This window comes from Scylla paramamosain, chromosome 45, assembly GCF_035594125.1.
Source record: "Scylla paramamosain isolate STU-SP2022 chromosome 45, ASM3559412v1, whole genome shotgun sequence".
In the NCBI taxonomy this organism is placed as follows: Eukaryota; Metazoa; Arthropoda; class Malacostraca; order Decapoda; family Portunidae; genus Scylla; species Scylla paramamosain.
Genome location: NC_087195.1, coordinates 3,711,820 through 3,731,771, shown reverse-complemented (window position 1 = coordinate 3,731,771; position 19,952 = coordinate 3,711,820). Strand labels below are relative to the sequence as shown.

The window sequence follows — 19,952 nt, the reverse complement described above, 5'->3', positions numbered from 1 at the left end:
ACGCATCACTACACAGCACTAAAAGGAACACACGGAACATTTACTGTCATCTACAAGCAAGAAGGGAATAAAAAAAAAGAATAGATTTTACAATTTCTAACCTGTACAGTGTTTGGATATGGCTGGAGAACAAGGAAGGATGTCTCAGAGTGGTTAGCTATTAAGGAAAGATGTGTTAAAGAGTACTGAAAGGGTTGAAAGGGTTGTAGTAACATGTAGGTCTGTTTTGACAAAGATTATGAGAATTTCAGGAATCATAATGTGTGTGTGTGTGTGTGTGTGTGTGTGTGTGTGTGTGTATGTGTGTGTGTGTGTGTGTGTTAATGGCCATCATCCCCGCTCGTCCTCATTTTCTTTGCAATTTTTATCTCCAGACCTCACTTTATCCCGCGCGGTGATGGCACGTCAAAGAAAATGGGATCCGGGTTTTGACGTACGGGAGACTGCGATATTTTTTGTCCCCTAGCCCGGGTGACCTTATTAGGGGCCAGGCGTGAGAGAGAGAGAGAGAGAGAGAGAGAGAGAGAGAGTTTTCTTCCCTACACCTCCTTTTCTTATTTTTTCCTTTCTCTTGTATGTCTATCTTTTCTTCGTAGTAGTAGTAGTAGTAGTAGTAGTAGTAGTGAAATTAAGTTAAGTACCTGCAAAAATGGTTGTGATGCTGATAGTGAGGGTGACAGTGATGGTGGTGGTGGTATTAGTGGATGGCTGTAATAGTGGTGGTGGTGGTGGAGGCGGTGGTGGTGGTGGTGGTGACGAGAAGTTTATTGTTATTCTCGTATCGTCCTGAGCTTCATATTATTATTGTCAGTAAAGTCAAGGGGCGGATTCCTTAGCGGCGCCATCACCTTATCTGACTTGATCTTGCATGTACGAGTAAACTGTGCAGAATTTACCTGGACACTCAGATCTACTACTACTACTACTACTACTACTACTACTACTACTACTACTACTACTACTACTACTACTACTACTACTACTACTACTACTACTACTGACATAATGCTGAGACTACTACTGCTACTACTACTACTACTACTACTACTACTACTACTACTACTATTACTGTTGCTGCTGCTACAAAAACAAAAAAGTAAAAGAAGAGGAAGGAGAAGAAAGGATATAGAAAAATATGTATGAAAAGAAGGAAAAAAATAAGAAACGGAAGACAAAGTAAGAGAGAGAGAGAGAGAGAGAGAGAGAGAGAGAGAGAGAGAGAGAGAGAGAGAGAGAGAGAGAGAGAGAGAGAGACTTCATCCTTCTACTTTCTACCTAATTTATTTCATGGTGGAATAAAAAGGTGTGTTTATTAATTGGTTTAGTTAGAGACTGCCAACAAACAAACGCTGCATTTTTAAGTATATTGGTGTACAGTGGTGTATTTTTAAGGTATACTATGTGAAGTGTGTATATTTTCATGTATATTGCTAGTGTATATTAAGATTTTTATTTATTTATTTATTTTTGTTTATTTTTTTCGTGTAAGTGTAATGACCAAGGACAGCTGACTTTATGTATATATTTAAAGAAAAGGCCCACTGAGGTGCTAGTCCTTACAGAGAAATAAATAAATAAATAAAAAGGTAAATAAAAAAAGGTCCATAAGGTTTACATACAAACAAACAAACACAAACAACAAACAAACAAACAAACAAACATACCCACCACGCATCCACCCTTCCATCACCACATACTTAAACTCAAAACAAAAATCCTAATGACGTGATTGGCTGCTTATCGCCACACGTCACCGGACCACGCCCCTTTCGTCACCCACCCACCAATTACGAGCTTGGACCCAATTTAATCGATACGTATCTAAGCCAATAGGAGTGAAGGATATGTTTCTGATAGCGTTGCTCTTAATACGCGCAGGACAAGCTGTTATTAGGGTACCTTGACCCGCGCACAGCCTTCTGGGAGCGCTGCCCTTCAAATATTGGTAGTTTTAGACCAAAAAGATGACACGAGGTATTGAAATAATGTCTTAATTTTAAGGGAAGCAAGAGAACATGGAAGAGGAGGAGGAGGAGGAGGAGGACAAGATAAAGGAAGAGGACAGCAATGAGGATAATGAGGAATAGGAGGAGCTAGGTGGATAAATTAAAGGAGGAAGAGAAAGATGAGAATAAAGATGAGGAGGTAGAGGATAAGAAGAGAAAATAGCATAAGGAAGAGGGGAAATGAAAAGGACGAGGAGAACAGCAAAGAGGAAGAGGAAGAGGAGGAAGACGAAGAGGCGAAGGTCTAATACAGAGAAGAGGAAGAGGAGTGAGATGAAAAGATAAAGAACAAGAATAAAGAGACGAAGAAAAAGGACGAGGACAACAAGGAAGAAGAGAAGGGAGAGACGAGGAGGAGAAGAAAGAAGGAAATAAGGAAAAATAGGACAGAAGACGATAATATAAGACAGTAAAAGAGGAATAAGAGGGGAAGGAAGGATTTGGGGAGCAGAGAGAAAGAGAGAGAGAGAGAGAGAGAGAAAGAGAGACAAACCTTCCCAAACACAATTTTAACCCTTTCCTCTTACACTTTCCCTTCCGCTCTCTCCCTCTCTCCCTTCTCCTCCCCCTCCCCTCTCGCGCCAAATTAAGAGGAACACATCTTTGTACTCTTAATCACCCTCTTCCTCTTGTTTTATAGCTTTTATTATGTTTATCTGAATTATTGGCCAAAATTTCCTCTTTGTTGTAAGATTTGGTTTAATTGAAGGTATAAAATAGATTTTTGATAAGGGAAAGTGTGTGTGTGTGTGTTTGTGTGTGTGTAGTGGTGATAGTGATAGTAGTAGTAGTAGTATAACAATAATAGTATCACCATCACTACCACCACTACTACCACCATCACCACTACTACTACCACCACCACCACCACCACCGCAACACAATTAAATCATCTTCCAACACACACACACACACACACACACACACATAAACCAACTCACTCACCTATTTTCACCCTAATGAGGCAGCCCCGTCGTTCACACCTGCTATAATTGGCCCTAACAAGCAGTGCAACCCGTAATTACTGCTCGCCTATCGCACTGTAGCTTGTAGTAATCATGAGTCGTACGTCAGACAGGTCAGAGTCAAGATCGGGAAATGTTGTCATACAGTGCACTTGTTTTATTCATTTATTTATTCTAATTTTGTTCTTATTTCTTTTGTACTAAGAGAGAGAGAGAAAGAGAGAAAGAGAAAGAGAGAGAGAATATATACGTACCTTTTCCACTTATTAATAAAACTTACCTTCACTTAATAGTATTTCAAGCTATATAAAGAAAAAAAAAAGTTCTTAGGCTCGTATTCTTTCATTCATAAATAAATCTTACTTACCCATTCATAAAATAAGCATTGTAAAGTGTCTAGTCTTCCTTCATTCATTGATTAGGCTTATTAAACTATTCATATGTAGTTCTAGTTATTATTAGCCTATGACTGTTGTTCTTAAGTCTTTAAAATAAATAAACTTAGATCAAATTAAAAAAAAAAAAACCGGTGTTAGGCTACGAATACCTGCGAATACGAGAAAATAAGCCACTTAGATAAGACAAAAAATGAACAAATGAATGAATAAATAAATAATGTCAAACTTCAGCGACATTCAGAGAGAGAGAGAGAGAGAGAGAGAGGGAAACTATTACCCACGTATTAATTAACACAGTATACGAGTAATAACAGCTATAGAAAACGAGACTAGGCTACGGAAACGAAAAACAAAACACGCAAATAAAAACAAACAAACGAACAAACGCTACATTACACTTCTACAGCATTCAGAGATTAAAAAAAAGTATTAGATAATTCTATTAATAATAAACCCAAAACACTAATAGCAACAAAAATATATTAAAAAAGAAAACTAAAAAGAACCATCCCACCGTCTCATCCACCCGCTCCCTCGTCCGTCCGCCACCGCCATACCCTGCCTACCCCCATTCACGTCTGCCGGTTAAACCTTTTTTTCTGTGTTTCCTCGTCTCCACGGCGTCCCTTGCAACAGAGCCCTTGTATACGAGTACCTGCAATTACCTGGTACCTGCAGGGACAGTCAAACACTCTCCAGATAAGGTATTTTATGAGTTATTTACGTTTATTTATCAAGTCTTCTGTTTATCAACCTTTGTTATATTCTGCTGTTGGTTCTCCAGTGTTTTTCTGTGAATTTTCTTTAGTTTTAAGGGTTATTTAGGGCTTGAGGGGTATTGTATGGGTTTGAATGAGGGGAATTAAGGGGAATTTATGTAATGGGGAGGTGATGGGGGTAAAGGGGTGGTAGTGTGGATTATGGGCAGTGAATTATGGGTTAAAGTTGGTTACGGTCTATTTGGGACCTTGTATGGGTAATGGGGGTCTATTAGTGTGTGATGGGTAGATTAGGGGCGGGTTAGGCTGTGTTATGGGTTTTTGTATGGGTTGTGGGCAGTGATGGGTGGGTTAAGGGGTGTACAGTGTGTAGAGGGAAGTGATGGGGGTTTATAGCGTTTTGTGTTTTTATGTAAGGAAATTGTGGTATGGTTTGTTTTGTAATTGAGAGAGAGAGAGAGAGAGAGAGAGAGAGAGAGAGAGAGAGAGAGAGAGAGAGAGAGAGAGAGAAATTCTGTCTTGTCAACCTTTTAAGTCATCATTATTACCACCACCATTATTACCGCAGACACCACCATTACCACCACAACCACCATCACTACCACAACCACTGCTACTGCAATCACCACCACTGTTATCTCTAAAATCACCTCTAATATATTTCACCATCACCATCACCACCAGCACTATTGTCATAACTTACCACAAACAGACAAACAAAAAGCCAGATTTTGATATTAATACAAGTTTTTCTTTCGTATCGACAAGGAGAACAGGTGGGGGTCCTGTGCGACCAGTAGTTGTCACGCTTAGGTCTATTAGTGTGTGTGTGTGTGTGTGTGTGTTAGGCAATGCTTTTATCTTTACACCATTTATTTATTTATTTATTTTGTTTTTGTCTCAGCACACACACACACACACACACACACACACACCTCATCAACTTAACACACAAACTTTTTTTTTTTATCTATTCTATCTTATTTATTTTTACCACCTTTTAAACTTCTTGAAGAAAACGAGTCTCCAAGTATTTAAAAAGAAAACGGGGACGAGGTGGAATACTGGAGAGGAGAGGGGTGGGTGAGGGGAAGGGGTGACTGGGAGACGACGGGGTAGAGGGGGGGGGTTGCCTTCAATCCTCCAGGTGTGAATTAGCAAGCAGGTAAACAATGATTTGAACCTCGTTACTCAACAGCTGATGAACTGCCGCACACCGTTTTCTATTCAGCGGCTCAGGGGGGACTAAAGAGCGAGTTTGGTTCTGTATATATATCTTGTTCTCCCACACGTAGTTCACTAATATTGGTAAACAGATACCCTTGTTATAGAAAGATTGGTGTTTTGATATCTTTTAAATATTCGTATGTTTTCATTTAAAGTGCGGCAGGAATTATAGTTTCGAAGCTTCATAGGATTCATTGACTCTCCTAATGGCACTTGGTACTTTATTTGCAGCGACTCTGGGCAATTTTAATAGTCAAAAATTAACCCGGAATTACGAAAGTTTTGTTAGGTATTCAATGATATCTTTTCCTGCAAGTGTCGCCTTTCAAGTATCTAAATTTCTATCAAGCTGTAACATGAAGCAGAGAAGATGAATGAATGAAAAGATAAACACACATGAACTACAGTTACAGGATTATGCCCAACGAGGTTAAATCAACTGAATAAACTTACCAGTGTTAATAAATACTGATCTTACAATTAAGGTTCATTAACATGTTATTTTTCTGCACATTAGTCCCAGCTGCTTGGGTAATTGTACAGCGGGCGAGTCTTGTTAAGGGAGAGTTAAGTCATTTTCAGAGGGGTTATTTGCACCGAAATGCCACGTGGCTTCAATTGGCAAGGCGCTGAGAATGTTTATAGAAAATTATGTCGTTTTATTTATTCGTTCATTTATTTGTTTATTTATTTATTTATTTATTTATTTATCAGTTTGTTGTATTTTTGTTTGATGTTTATATATTTTGTTATTGATTTGTTTGTTTTGTTTTTAATTTTGTTTTTATTTAGCTTTCTTTATCTGTGTGCCGTGTTTACTTTTCTATATCTCATTTCATTTATGTTATTTATGTTTAATTTATTACTTATCTATTTATGTATTCATTTCTTCTTCTTCTTCTTCTTCATATTATTATTATTATTATTATTATTATTATTATTATTATTATTATTATTATTATTATTATTATTATTGCTTGTTGTTTTTGTTGCTTTTGTTATTATTATCATTATTTTATTGTGGTTATCATGTTTATTTTATTTTTTATTTTTTTACGTGACAAGGAGTCTGGCCAAGGGCGAACACACGAACAAAAACACACTGCGTCACCTGTACCCCCCATCGGTACACACACACACGCACGCACGCACACACACACACACACACACACACACACACACACACACACACACACACTTCTATTCCTTCTCTTCCTCTTTCTTTGTTTCTGTGTATCATTCAGTCAGTGTATCTATCTATCTACCTCTCTCTGTCTTCTTCGCAAATGCAAAACACCAAACCTAACTTAACCTAACCTAACGTAAGCTTACCTAACCTAACCTAACCTTACCAAATCCACCTCTTTGCTTTGCGGAAGGCTGAGGTCACGTTGAGTTAGACTACCACCAAAAAACCTCCCACTTCCCAATCACCGTAATTGAAGTTCTCTAAAATGGTCGTTTAGGAGGAGCTGATCATCATCCCACATTTTAATTATCTTTTTGGAGTTGAAGTTAATAAAAGATCTTAAATAAAACTGACGGAGGAGTTTAAACTAGAACCCTGCTTTCTCTGCCTTTTTCTGCTCGTATGTTGCTCTGGGCCCAGGCGTGTGCTTATTAGGGTGATCAAGATATCAAGTTTTATCTCTTAATCCACGTTTATGCTGAGCGATGTGATGAAAATCCTAGATAAAAGTGATGAAAATCTAGACGTTAAGTGGGTGAATTTGTGCCAAAGTGTCGCTTCCTTGTAATTTAAGTTAAGGCAAGTACAGTCATTAAGGTTATCATTATATGCTTCAAATGGCCTTGCACAAAACTGATAATGTTAAGATTGATGAAATTTTGTGATAAAAGTAAAGGCAAAAACTGTATTGTCAATTAAATGTCAAAATCACCCCTCATTTTTTTTTTTATGTAATTTGGAGGAAGGATGCATGTATTTACTGAACTTGCCATGACCTTGCTTGCCTTAGAAAAAAAAAAGAAGGAAAAGAATAAAAACAATATTAACAATGACGAAAAATCTTGAGAAACATGAAAAAAAAAAATCGAACTTAATATTAATGACGAAAAACCTTGAAAATACGAAAAACAAACCCATCCTGGTGTCAGAAATGTTCTTTATCCCATCAGTAAGTATTTATTCATTAAGTTCATGATGTTAACTGATGAAAAACCTTGATAAACACGAAAATCTGACCCGAATTGCCAAGTCAGGAGTGTTACCTTTTACTCGGTATTAGGAAAAGGAAGGTGTATTTCACTAAACTCATCATTAAACTGCCATTGGTAAAACTGATAATATTAACTGGGGAAAAGCTTAGACGAATAGGGAAATTAAACCTTTATTAATTTATACCAGGAAAGTTTTTTGTTTTTTTTGTTTTGTATGTGTAACTTAAAAAAAAAAGTGATATTTGTCTAATTTTTTCCTCATTCTAATATTTTACATCTATGACAGTCTTGGATAACGATGGAAACTGGTACCACTGTCAAATTTAAGTCAGGAATGCAACTTTTTGTGTGTAATTTAAGCAAAGCAAGGACGTTACATTTCACTAAACTCGTGATTAAATTGTCCTTTTTTTTTTTTTTTTATGTAGGAAGGATACTGGCCAAGGGCAACAAAAATCTAATAAAAAAAATGCCCACTGAAATGCCAGTCCCATAAAAGGGTCAAAGCAGTGGTCAAAAATTTGTGGATAAGTGTCTTGAAACCTCCCTCTTGAAGGAATTCAAGTCATAGGAAGGTGGAAATACAGAAGAAGGCAGGGAGTTCCAGAGTTTACCAGAGAAAGGGATGAATGATTGAGAATACTGGTTAACTCTTGCTTGAAACTAATGATGCAAACTTGATGAAAGCCTCGAGGAAAGATGAAAACTCAGATACCAGTGTCTAATTTGACTCAGAAATGTTACTTTTTGTTTACGGTTTAGAAAAGCAAGTTATATTTTACTAAACTGAGCATTAAATTGTCTCTCACTTGATATGTTAATTTGATGAAAATCGGAAATAAAAAGACGAAAAATCCGATTCCAGCGTCAAATTTGAGTGAAAATTGTTACTTTTTGTTTGTGATTTAGGAAAGCAAGTTATATTTTACTAAACTGATCATTAAATTGTCTTACGCTTGATATGCTAAAGTAAAAAGTAAGTAAAAAGACGAAAATTTTTATACCAGCGTCAAATTTGAGTGAAAAATGTTACTTTTTTTTGTGATTTATGAAACCAAGTTATATTTTATTAAACTGATCATTGTCTTACGCTTGATATGTTAGCGTGATACAAATCTGAAATAAAAAGATGAAAATTCAGATACCAGTGCCAAATTTGAGGGAAAAATGCTACTTATTGTTTGTGATTTAGGAAAGCAAGCAAGGTACATTTTACTAAACTGACCATTAGACTGTCGTGAGTAAATCTGATAATATTTTACCTTGATGATGATCTGGAATATGGACAAAATCTCGGATAAATGTCAGATTGAGTCAAGGAAGGCTATTTTTTTTTTGCGTGTAATTTAGAAAAGCAAGTTATATTTCACTAAACTGATCATTAAATTGCCTTACACAGTTGATATGCTAGTTTGATGAAAATCTGTAAAAAAAAAAAATAAAAAAAAAAATAAATAAATAAAATAAAAAATAAAAAAAATGAAAGTTGTAGTCATAAATGTTTCTTCGTATTTGTGATTTAGAGAAGCAAGTTATATTTTACTAGAGAAATCGTTAAATTGTCTAACTTGCATTGTTGATATTTAGTTTGATGAAAATCTGGAAAAAAAGAAGAAAAGATGAAAGCTTAGGTATCGCTTTCAAATATGAGTCAGAAATGCTACTTTTTGTCTGTGGTTTAGTTAAGCAAGTCATATTTTACTAGACTGATCATGGACTTGTAAGTAAATCTGATAACATTTTAGTTCGATGAAAATCTGGAATAAAGATGAAAGCTGAGATATTACTTTCAAATTTGAGTCACACATATTATATACCCCCCTTGTATAACTCCAAAACTAGTTACATTTTTGCTAAACACGTGTATTATCAACGGTGTATTTTATCAGGGTTATCATGTAAATCTCTCATCATTATCATCATCATCATCATCATCTCCTAATTCAGACTTACGATGTACAAGTTGATAAAAGAAAATTATCTCAGGAAAGTCAATGTAAATATAGATTATTTTTATTTATTTATTTATTTTTTTATTGTAGTAAATTATCTTGACTTAGTTTCTCAGTTTATTTATAGCGATGCCCGGCAGTTTTCTTTTAATACTTTCTAAGCTTCATTTTTCCCTTTGATCTTTTTTCGTTATTTTTTTTTTTTATAGGTCAGTTTAGTGTTTTTTTTTCCTATAAGATGTTTTCCCTTTAAATTATTTCTTTTTTTCCCCTTTTGTATTTTCCAGGATGTCTCTTTTTTTTCTTTATCAGTTTTCATTAATGTTCTCCAGAATGTTTTTTTTCTTTTCTTCATATTTTTCAATTTTTTTTTTTATCGATTTGAAATTCGTAATATTTCTGACTGTCTTATTAATAGTTGCCATTGTCTCCCTCCTCCTCCTCCTCCTCCTCCTCCTCCTCCTCCTCCTCCTCCTCCAAATGTGACTTTATGAGCATCTCTTTTCGCCCTTGTACATTTATTCTCTCTCTCTCTCTCTCTCTCTCTCTCTCTCTCTCTCTCTCTCTCTCTCTCTCTCTCTCTCTCTCTCTCTCTCTCTCTCTCTCTCTCTCTCTCTCTCTCTCTCTCTCTCTCTGCCTTTGAGTTGTCAAATTAATGCAAGGTTGTTCTGTAATTACGTCAAAACACACCCATCTCCACTTAAATCACATGTTTATTGCCTCTCCAAACGGGAGGAGGAGGAGGAGGAGAAGGAGAAGAAGAAGAGGTAAGAAAGAAGAATAGGGATGGACACTGGAATGAGACAAAGGAAAGTTGAAAGAGATATAGAATTAAGATAAGAAAAGGAAGGAAAAGGAAGAGGAGGAGAGGAGAGGAAATAATTGGAAGCAGAGGAATAAGGAGAAGGAGAAGGAGAAGAAGAAGAGATAAGAGGAAAGGATAGAGATGGACACTGGAATAAGACAAAGGAAGGTTGAAAAAAAAAAATAGAGGGGAGTTTGAAAGGAAAAGGAGGAGGAGAAGGAGGAGGAGAGGGAAGAATTGAAAGGAGAGGAGTAAGGAGAAGAAATAGAAAAGGAGGAGGAGGACAAGGAGGAGGAGGAGGTGGTGGTGGTTAGGTGGAAGTAGATGAAGAGAGAGAGGAAAAAGGAGGAAGAGGAGGAGGTGGTTGTGGTTAGTTGGAAGTAGATGAAGAGAGAGAGAGGAAAAAAATGAAGAAGAGGAGGAAGAGGAAACAGATATGCCAAATCATTATCTTGTCACATTTTACAGACTGGAAGAAATAATTTAAGTTTTCAAGAGTGTTTTCATTATTCCAGTGGTAGTTTAACAAAAATTTGCACTATTAATACAAAAAAAATACCCAAAGAAACCTGTCCAGTAATCTGTGGCCTTGAAACATAGTGCTGGAGAGAGAGAGAGAGAGAGAGAGAGAGAGAGAGAGAGAGAGAGAGAGAGAGAGATAGAGAGAGAGAGAGAGAGAGAGAGAGAGAGCGTTAAAAAATACTTGACGGAAAACGAAAAGAAGAAAAGAGTTGAGATGAAAATAGAGAAAAGAAAGAAGGAAATGTTTAAGAATACAGGAGAAAGAAAAAAAGAAAAGAATTGAGGCTAAAAGAGAGAGATAAGAAAGCGTTAAAAAATAGAGGAAAGGGAAAAAAGGAAAGAAGAAAAAATTGAGGTGAGAATAGAGGAAAACAGATAAGGAAGCGTTTAAGAATATAGAACAAGAAAAAAAAGGAAAGAATTAAGGTGAAAATATGAGATGAGAGAAGAAAACAAGAATACAAACCAAACAAACAAGAAATAAACAAATGAAGAACAAAATAAATAAAGAACGAGAAGGAAGACTCTTACAGAACAGAAAGAAGAAGAAGAAGAAGAAGAAGAAGAAGAAGGAGGAGGAGGAGGAGGAGGAGGAAGAGGTAAAATATACAAACCAGACTACCAATAATAATTACGTATTTAGATCTGGGGACGCGAGGTGCAATCAGGCAATCAGGTAGTTGGGTCGTTAGGGCGAGGCACGTCACTGGTCAGGTTGGGACACTAGTTGATGGTTCCCACGGGCTGAGGTGAAGGGGTAATTACATTCAATTAGACAAGCAATTTGTGTAACGTTCTAATTTAGATACCATGCAGATTAAGGAGGAGGAGGAAGAGGAGGAGGAGGAGGAGGAGGAGGAGGAGGAGATGAATGTGTCCGGGTGCTCAATTGCTGGCTAACTACCTAACTGTCAAGTGCTTGTTACTGTCTTGTTTGAGGAGGAGGAGGAGGAGGAGGAGGAGGAGGTTAGTTGGAAGTAGATGAAGAGAGAGAGAGAGGAAATAAAAGGACTACAAGAAAGATTGGTAAGAAGAGCGATATGAGAAGAGGAGGAGGAGGAGGAAGAGAAGTGCAAGAGAATAGATAAAAAAAAAGAAAGACAAGAAATAGTGAATAACAGATGAAGAAGAGCGGAAAGAGGAGAATCAGGAGTAGGAAGAGGAGGAAGAGAACAGAAGAGAAGAGAAGGTGAAGAAAGAAACGGTGAAAGGAGATGAGAAGTACAAGTAAAACGAAAGTGGAAGAGAAGGAGGAGGAGGAGGAGGAGGAGATGAAGAAAAATATGTAAGAAGATAAGAAGTATAAATATGAAAATAAAAAAAAATAGTAAGAAAAACGTAAGGATAAGGTTGTGACGAAAGGAGGTGAATAAGTAGAAAGAAAAATAATAATAGTAGTAGTAGTAGTAGTAGTAATAGTAGGAGGAGGAGAGAAAAGGATGAAGAAAGAAAACTAAGAGTACAAACAGTGTGAAAGAAAATAAAGACGATAAATGAAGAAATAGTAGAATAGTAACAATAGTAGTAGTAGAAGAAGGAAGAGAGAAAACAAAACAAAAAAAAAAAACCGCAGAGAAAATAAGTAAAAATAATGCAAAATAAAATAAGAGTATAAGGAAAAGTGAAGGAATATGAAGAGAGAAAAAAAAAATAGAGGCAGTAGTAATAGTAGTAGTAGTAGTAGTAGTAGTAGTAGTGGACGAAACAAGCAGACAGTAGTTAGGTAAGGAATCAACAAACAACCTATGTGAAAACTACAACACTCTAACAGGTAACAGCTTCCCTTCACTACAAACTCCTCCAAACTGTACCTTACCCCCATTTTTTCCACCCCATAATTACCCCCTCCCACCCACCCATACCCCCTCACCCAGACACCCCACCCAGGTCCTCCCATCCTCGAGCCGACCAGCGTAACGAATGGGGGGACTTTGAAATGTTAGTGGAGTGTTTAGCCAAAGGGCGCCATTATTAAGTGGTAATATCACGTGCTGGCTGTTCTATGTTATAAGCGTGAAAATTCCTTGTCTGGCTGATGATGTTATGGCCTCCAGTATTCGTCTTTATTCTCCTTTTAGTCTTTTGTTAGTCTTCTTTGCTCTTTAGTGGCTTTGAAGAGTAAGTTTTCATTTTTATTTAGTTTTCTTATTTATTTATTTATTTTTTTTTTTGTATTTCTAAGATTCGTTTTCTATGGTTCGTTTTCTATGGTTCGTTTTCTAAGGTTCGTTTCCTATGTTTCGTTTTCTATGGTTCGTTTTCTAAGGTTCGTTTTCTATGGTTCGTTTCCTATGGTTCGTTTTCTATGGTTCGTTTCCTATGGTTCGTTTTCTATGGTTCGTTTTCTATGGTTAGTTTTCTATGGTTCGTTTTCTAAGGTTCGTTTTCTATGGTTCGTTTTCTATGGTTCGTTTTCTATGGTTCGTTTTCTATGGTTCGTTTCGTATGGTTCGTTTTCTAAGGTTCGTTTTCTAAGGTTCGTTTTCTATGGTTCGTTTTCTATGGTTCGTTTTCTATGGTTCGTTTTCTTAAAGTCCAGTGCGTGTCAGGGTGTTAAATATCTGAATTCTTTGCCTTTTTTGCCTTTTATTCTCCTATAGTCTTCCTTAGTCTCCTTTAGTCTCCTTTAGTCTCCCCTTTCACGAGCACCTGAGCGGGTCTGGATGGTGTTAAGGCTCTGATTTCAAGGTGCAGGGTTGGTGATGGTGTGTAGTGGAGTGGTTTGTGTGTTAGAGTGGTTTGTGTGTGTGTTTGTTGTTGGTATGGTGTCTTTGGCTTCTCAGTTTGTTGAGTTTGATAATGTCATTTATTTATTTTTTTATTTTAATGGCTGGTGTTATGTCGTGTTTCTTTCGTTTTTCTTTTTTTTTGTCTGGTTCTTTATTCATTTGTGTTTTTTTCTCACTTTTTTTTTTTACTCATGTTTTACCTGAGCTGTTTTTTTTTTCCTTCATTTGTTTTTCTCTTTATTCACTTTATTCCTTTTTGTTGGAATCTAAGAGTGTTTTTGCTGTTTTGCTTCCTTCCTTTCTTTCTTTCTTTCTTCTTTGCTTTTTTTTCTTCCTTCACTGCTTCTTTTTTCCATCTTCACCCTTTAATATATTTCTATTTTCCCCCCTTCCTTCTTTACCCTTTTCAGCTTTCTCCTCTATCTCTTTCTTCTTTCCATTTGTCTCCTCTTCTCTTCCTCTTCCCCCTTCCTCTTCCATAGTAAAGTTGGTAGATCAAGAAAGAATTAAATTTTAGATAAGAAAGATCGTAATATAATGGATTTTAAGTCTTAAACATCCTCCTCCTCCTCTTCCTCCTCCTCCTCCTCCTCCTCCTCCTCCTCCTCCTCCTCCTCCTCCTCCTCCTCCTCCTCTTCCTCCTCCTCCTCCTCCGTGGTATGAATATGCGTGAAATGAAAACACTCTCATCTTCACTTTACGAGATAATTAAGTGTGAAAGATGCTGTAATGAGAGGCATCTTCACTACACTTAAGCACACCTACCTTTACCTCACCAATTTGTATCCCGTTTTTTATATCCTTGCTTTTTTTATACGAATTTGTGGGGAGGAATAACATGCTAACCTGAACTTTGCTGTGGGGGGTGGGGGGGGTCTGGTGGGGAGTGTTAAGTGGGAGGTGTTTTGTTCAGAAGGTTGTCGTATTTAGTTAACCATGGTGAAATTGTAGGTTTTTTCTCGTTTTCTTTTTTTCGATTTTTTTTTTAATTCGTCGTTTTTGATGTGAAGAAAAAGAGGGAAGTATTGTTTTAAATGATAACTTAATGTAGTGCTTTTTTTCTTCTTTTCTTCTTCTCCTTTCCTTTTTTTTTTTTTTACCTTTGTGTTGATACGAAAAAAAAAGGGAAGTAATGTTTTAAACAACGCAAAAAAATTGTAGGTACTTTTTTCCCTTCTTTTTTCTTTCTTTTCCTATTTTTTTTCACCTCCTCCTTCGTGAAATACCTAAGCGTGATGTTACAGCACGGTTTAAGTGTGAGGGATGCTAAATTCAGAGTAATCTTTTCACACTTAACCAAACTTGTAAAAATGCAGGGAGCTTTTTCTTATTTCTTAACCAAACTTGTAAAAATGCAGGGAGCTTTTTTTCTTTTTTCTTCCTTTTTTTTTTTATTTATTTATTTATTTTACCGTCCTCCTCCTCCTGCTGCTCCTGCTGCTCCTCCTTCACCTTCCTGATCTAAAAAGCGTGAAGTAACAAGAGGAACTAGTGTGAAGGAAGCTGTGGTGAGGAAGCTTTTAACACTTACCCTTGAAATTCAGGCCAGTTTATCTCCTCCTCCTCCTCCTCCTCCTCCTCCTCCTCCTCCTCCTCCTCCTCCTCCTCCTCCTCCTCCTCCTCCTCCTTGATACAAATAGCATGAAGTAATAACCAGAATTAAGTGTTTCAGGTGCCGGGGTGTGACTTACCGCACCTCACCACAGTAGGAGTTAAAGGGTTAGCAGCGAATATAACTCAATTCAAACGTAATGGAAAGTCTTTTCTGATCTGATACGAAAATGAGAGAGAGAGAGAGAGAGAGAGAGAGAGAGAGAGAGAGAGAGAGAGAGAGAGAGAGAGAGAGAGAGAGAGAGAGAGTTCCTTATTAGTTTTATGAATGAATTGGCGTTTTTTCTTCTTTTTCCTTTGTGTTCACTTGTGTCTGCGCCTCTCTCTTATACTTGCCCTTTCTTTTGTGTTCCTTTGTGTTCCCTTCGCCTGTAAACCTTGAGGAATAGCGACAATAATGGACACTTCTACTTGCTCTTCCTTTATGTTCCTTTGCAGAGAGAGAGAAAAAAAAATTAAAGACGAAAACTCCGTATCGGTTTAATGAAGACTTATACTTGCCCTTTCTTTTGTGTTCTTTTGTGTTCCCTTCGCCTGTAAACCTCGAGTAATGGAGAAAATAAAGGGTCGAACCTGCCTTATCGCTCTCATCAATGGACTGGTGATAGCTCCTGCCCTGTTAGCTAAAGATATGCGAGCCACACGTCCCGATAACACTGATAACATGGATACAAAAAAAAAGAAAACGAGAGAAAAAAAAAAGAAAACGAAATCTCACATAATCTGAACCTGTTTTTGTCCACCTCAATCCTGAATAATATGGAATTAGAGCGCCCTCCCGATAACAGGGTAAGGAATGGCGCCAAAAACTGATAGAAAGGGGAGAGAAAAAAAGTTATAGATTGAGGATAATAAGTAATAATGTTATAAATATGCATAGGAGTTTTGGGGCAATAAAGTAGAGAGAGAGAGAGAGAGAGAGAGAGAGAGAGAGAGAGAGAGAGAGAGAGAGAGAGAGAGAGAGAGAGAGAGGAACAAACGGGCGAAAGAAAGAAGGAAAGAAAGAACTACGAAAACATACGTATAAATATTCATCTTAAGTTTACTGAACAAGAAGGAAAAGCGAAAAGGGAAAGAAGGAAAACAAGAGAGAAACGAAGAAGACGGGAAAGAATGAAGAGAGGAATGAAAGAAGGAAGGAAGGAATAAATATATATCAAACTTAGTGAATAGGAAAGAAAGAAGAAGAAAGAAAGGAGGTATACAGAACAAGAAAGAGAGGAGAGAAGGAAGGAAGGAACGAGTAAAGGGCAAGGAAGGAGTAAAGGAGTAAAGGAAGGAATGAAGGAATGAAGGGGAAGGGAACTACATGTCTAGCCAGGTGTAAAAAAATAGGTAATTGAAAAATAGGTCATTTGTGAGGCCGGAAGGGAGTATTGAGCAGTATTGAACAAAAAATAATATCTTCATTATAGGTGAGGAGAGGCAACCTGTTCTCTCTCTCTCTCTCTCTCTCTCTCTCTCTCTCTCTCTCTCTCTCTCTCTCTCTCTCTCTCTCTCTCTCTCTCTCTCTCTCTCTCTCTCTCTCTCTCTCTCTCTCTCTCTCACCTTTATACCTGCCTCGTCTTCTCTTCCTTTCGTCCTCCTCCTCCTCTTCCTCCTCTTTATTATCTCCTCTCTTTCATCATCTCATCCCTCCTTTCCCTTTCATCACTTCGCAACTTTTATTCATTTTTCCTTTACTTCCTTCCTTTATCTGTCTATTATTTTAAATCTCCAGTATATCTCTCCTCCTCCTTCCTTTCTCCTTCCTTGTTTATCCTCCTCCTCCTCCTCCTCCTCCTCCTCCTCCTCCTCCTCCTCCTCCTCCTCCTCCTCCTCCTCCTCCTCCTCCTCCTCCTCCTCCTCCTCCGTTCTCCTTGCTTAGCCTCGTTTCATGACTTGCTTTAGAGAGAGAGAGAGAGAGAGAGAGAGAGAGAGAGAGAGAGAGAGAGAGAGAGAGAGAGAGAGAGAGAGAGAGAGAGAGAGAGAGAGAGAATGAGGTTGAGGATATAAGAGAGAGTGAAAGAAGGAAGGGACGAAGGAAGGAAGAAGGGAAAAGGAATAAAGGAGGAAAAAGGCGGAAGGAGAGAAGGGATAAATAAAGAAGGGAAGGAGGAGAATAAAGAAGAGAAGAAGAGAAGAAAGAATGAATGAGGGAGATGAGACGAAATGAAAAGAATGAAAATATGGAATGAAGAGAAAGAAGAAATAAAAGTAAAAGTAGAACGAAAAGAGGAGAAAGGGAAGTAGAAAAGGAAAGAAGGAAGGAAAGAAAGAAGGAACCAAAACAAAAAAAGTAGAAAGAAAAGAAAAGAAACATACGGAGAGGAGAAAGGAGAGTAGAAATAGAAACAGTGAATAAATAAGGAAGAAAGGAAAGAAGTGGAAGAAAGAAACATAAGAGAAGAGAGAAAAGAAACAAATAGACGAAAGAAAAGGAAAACAAACGTAAGGAGAAGAGGAGAAAGGAAAGTATAAATAGAAACAAGAAAAAAAAAGAATGAAGGGAGGAAGAAAAAGAAGCGAAGGAAGAACCATAGAAGAAGAAACACAATAAACCAAAGTAGAATAAAGAAAAAGAAAGTTAACAGAGAATATTAATAAGAAAAAATAAAAATAGAATCAACGAAGGAAGGAAGGAAGGAAGGAAGGAAGGACGCAGGAGAAGGTGCTATCGGATGACCCCGCTAAGGTCATCGCCAGCGTGACCTGTGACCTCGCGTGACCTGCCATTAGCGCGTCTCACACTTCCTCTTATCGTGACGTCACTTGCTAATCGCCGCGAGAAAGTGGAGTCGGAAAGTGACGTTTTTCGGCGCCGCTTAAGAAATTAATGGGAAGAAAATGGGGAAAAGAAAATGGGAGAAGAAAGGGAAGAAAACGGAGAAATTAATGCGAAGAAAATGGGAGATGAAAGGGAAGAAAACGGAGAAATTAATGCGAAGAAAATGGGAGAAGAAAGGGAAGAAAACGGAGAAATTAATGTGAAGAAAATGGGAGAAGAAAGGGAAGAAAACGGAGAAATTAATGTGAAGAAAATGAGGAAAAATGTGAAAAAATAAAAGTAAGGAAGAAAATAATGTGAAGAAAATTGGAAAAAATAAATAAATGAGAAAAAGAAATAGAAAAAAAGTGAGAGAAAAATGAAGAAAAGGAGAAATAATGTTGAAAAATATTAAAAAGTCAAGAAGAAATAGATAAATCGATGTGAAAATTGATTGAAAGAAAAGAGAAGAAAAGAAATTAATGTAGAAAGAAAATAGAATAAAAAAGGAAGAAAAAGAAATATTATTAATCTTTTTGTTCTTTCATTACTTCATCATCATCATCTTCATCTTCTCCTTCTTCTTCTTCTTCTTCTTCTTCTTCTTCTTCTTCTTCTTCTTCTTCTTCTTCTTCTTCTTCTTCCTTTCCCTCTTCCTCTTCATTATTATTGCCTCCAGTTTTCCTCCTCCTCCTCCTCCTCCTCCTGGTACAACAACAACAACAACAACAACAACAACAACAACAACAACAGCTACCACCACCACCACCACCACCACCACCACCAGTTAGCTTCACATGGATATACACCCTCCCCTCCCTTGTCTGGAACTGTCTGGGAAGATGATTATATTCCACAGAAACGGGACAGACCACTTTCCAGTTGTTCCAGAAATAAAATGGCCTGGAACAAAAATAAATGTAGGTGAGGTTAATGCGCTTCTCCTTTCCCATATAAGAAGAGATGGTGACCTCTTGCACCTGTGTGTTACCTGTTGCCTGCCTCACCTGGCCTGTCCTCTCCTCTGCTCTGCTCTCCTCTCTGCTGGTGCTGGGGTGCTGGCTGTGGTGGTGGTGGTGGTGGTGGTGGTGGTGGTGGTGGTGGTGGTGGTGGTGGTGGTTGGAGGAGGAGGAGGAGGAGGAGGAGGAGGAGGAGGAGAAAATGAAAAGAATAAGACTACTACTACTACTACTACTACTACTACTACTACTACTACTACTACTACTACTACTACTACTACTACTACTACTACTACTACTACTACTAGCTGGTTGTGGTTTGAGAAGCAGTTGTAGCACCAGCAGTAGTAGTAGTAGTAGTAGTAGTAGTAGTTCTATTTTTTAACTTTTCTTCAATTTTCCTTTCCCATTTACCTCTGACCTCAATTTCTCACTACTTATCTTCTTTATTTCCTTCTTTCTTTATTTTCCCTTGTCTTTTAATCTTTACTCTTTAGACTATTTAATGGGAACGATGAAGAGGAGGTGACTGAGGAGGAAGAGGAGGAGGAGGGAGGGAGGGAGGGAGGGAGGGAGGGAGGGAGGAGGGGGGAAGAAGAACGAGATTAAGCAACAGATGATAATAATGAAAATACTAATAAGCGAAGAATAAACACAATGAGACAAAATTAATGAGATAATTATGAGTACAAAGAGAAAATTAATGAGGCTGGGAGGAAGAATGAGGGCGAGGAAGAGAAGAGGAGGAGGAGGAGGAGGAGGAGGAGGAGGAGGAGGAGGAGGAGGAGGAGAAAGTTTAGGAGGACAAGATAGGTGAAGGCAGAATAAGGATAAGTGGAGATGAAGAAGAGGATGTTGAAGGCAGATGAGGAGGAGGAGGAGGAGGAGGAGGAGGAGGAGATAGAGTAACAAGTCTGATAGAGAGAGAGCAAGGGATGAACTAGCTAATTTGCATATCAGAGAGAAGAGATAAATTTCGGAAGAGGAGGAGGAGGAGGAGGAGGCGGAGGAGGAGGAGGAGAACAAAAAGGGGTGACAGAGAGAGAAAAGGAGGTTAAGATGAAGAGGAAATGAAGAATGAAAAATGTACTTACCTCTCTCTCTCTCTCTCTCTCTCTCTCTCTCTCTCTCT

The 19,952-nt window shown here is 37.7% G+C and overlaps 1 long non-coding RNA gene across 1 annotated transcript in view; it reads left to right on the top strand.

The window, feature by feature from the left end:
* The first annotated feature begins 3,919 nt into the window (after positions 1-3,919).
* LOC135094279 (uncharacterized) overlaps positions 3,920-19,952 on the top strand; it is a 220,936-nt gene continuing 204,903 nt past the window's right edge. Inside the window, exon 1 of the long non-coding RNA XR_010263726.1 lies at positions 3,920-4,073. This is a non-coding gene — a long non-coding RNA (uncharacterized LOC135094279). The remainder of the gene's footprint in view (positions 4,074-19,952) is intronic.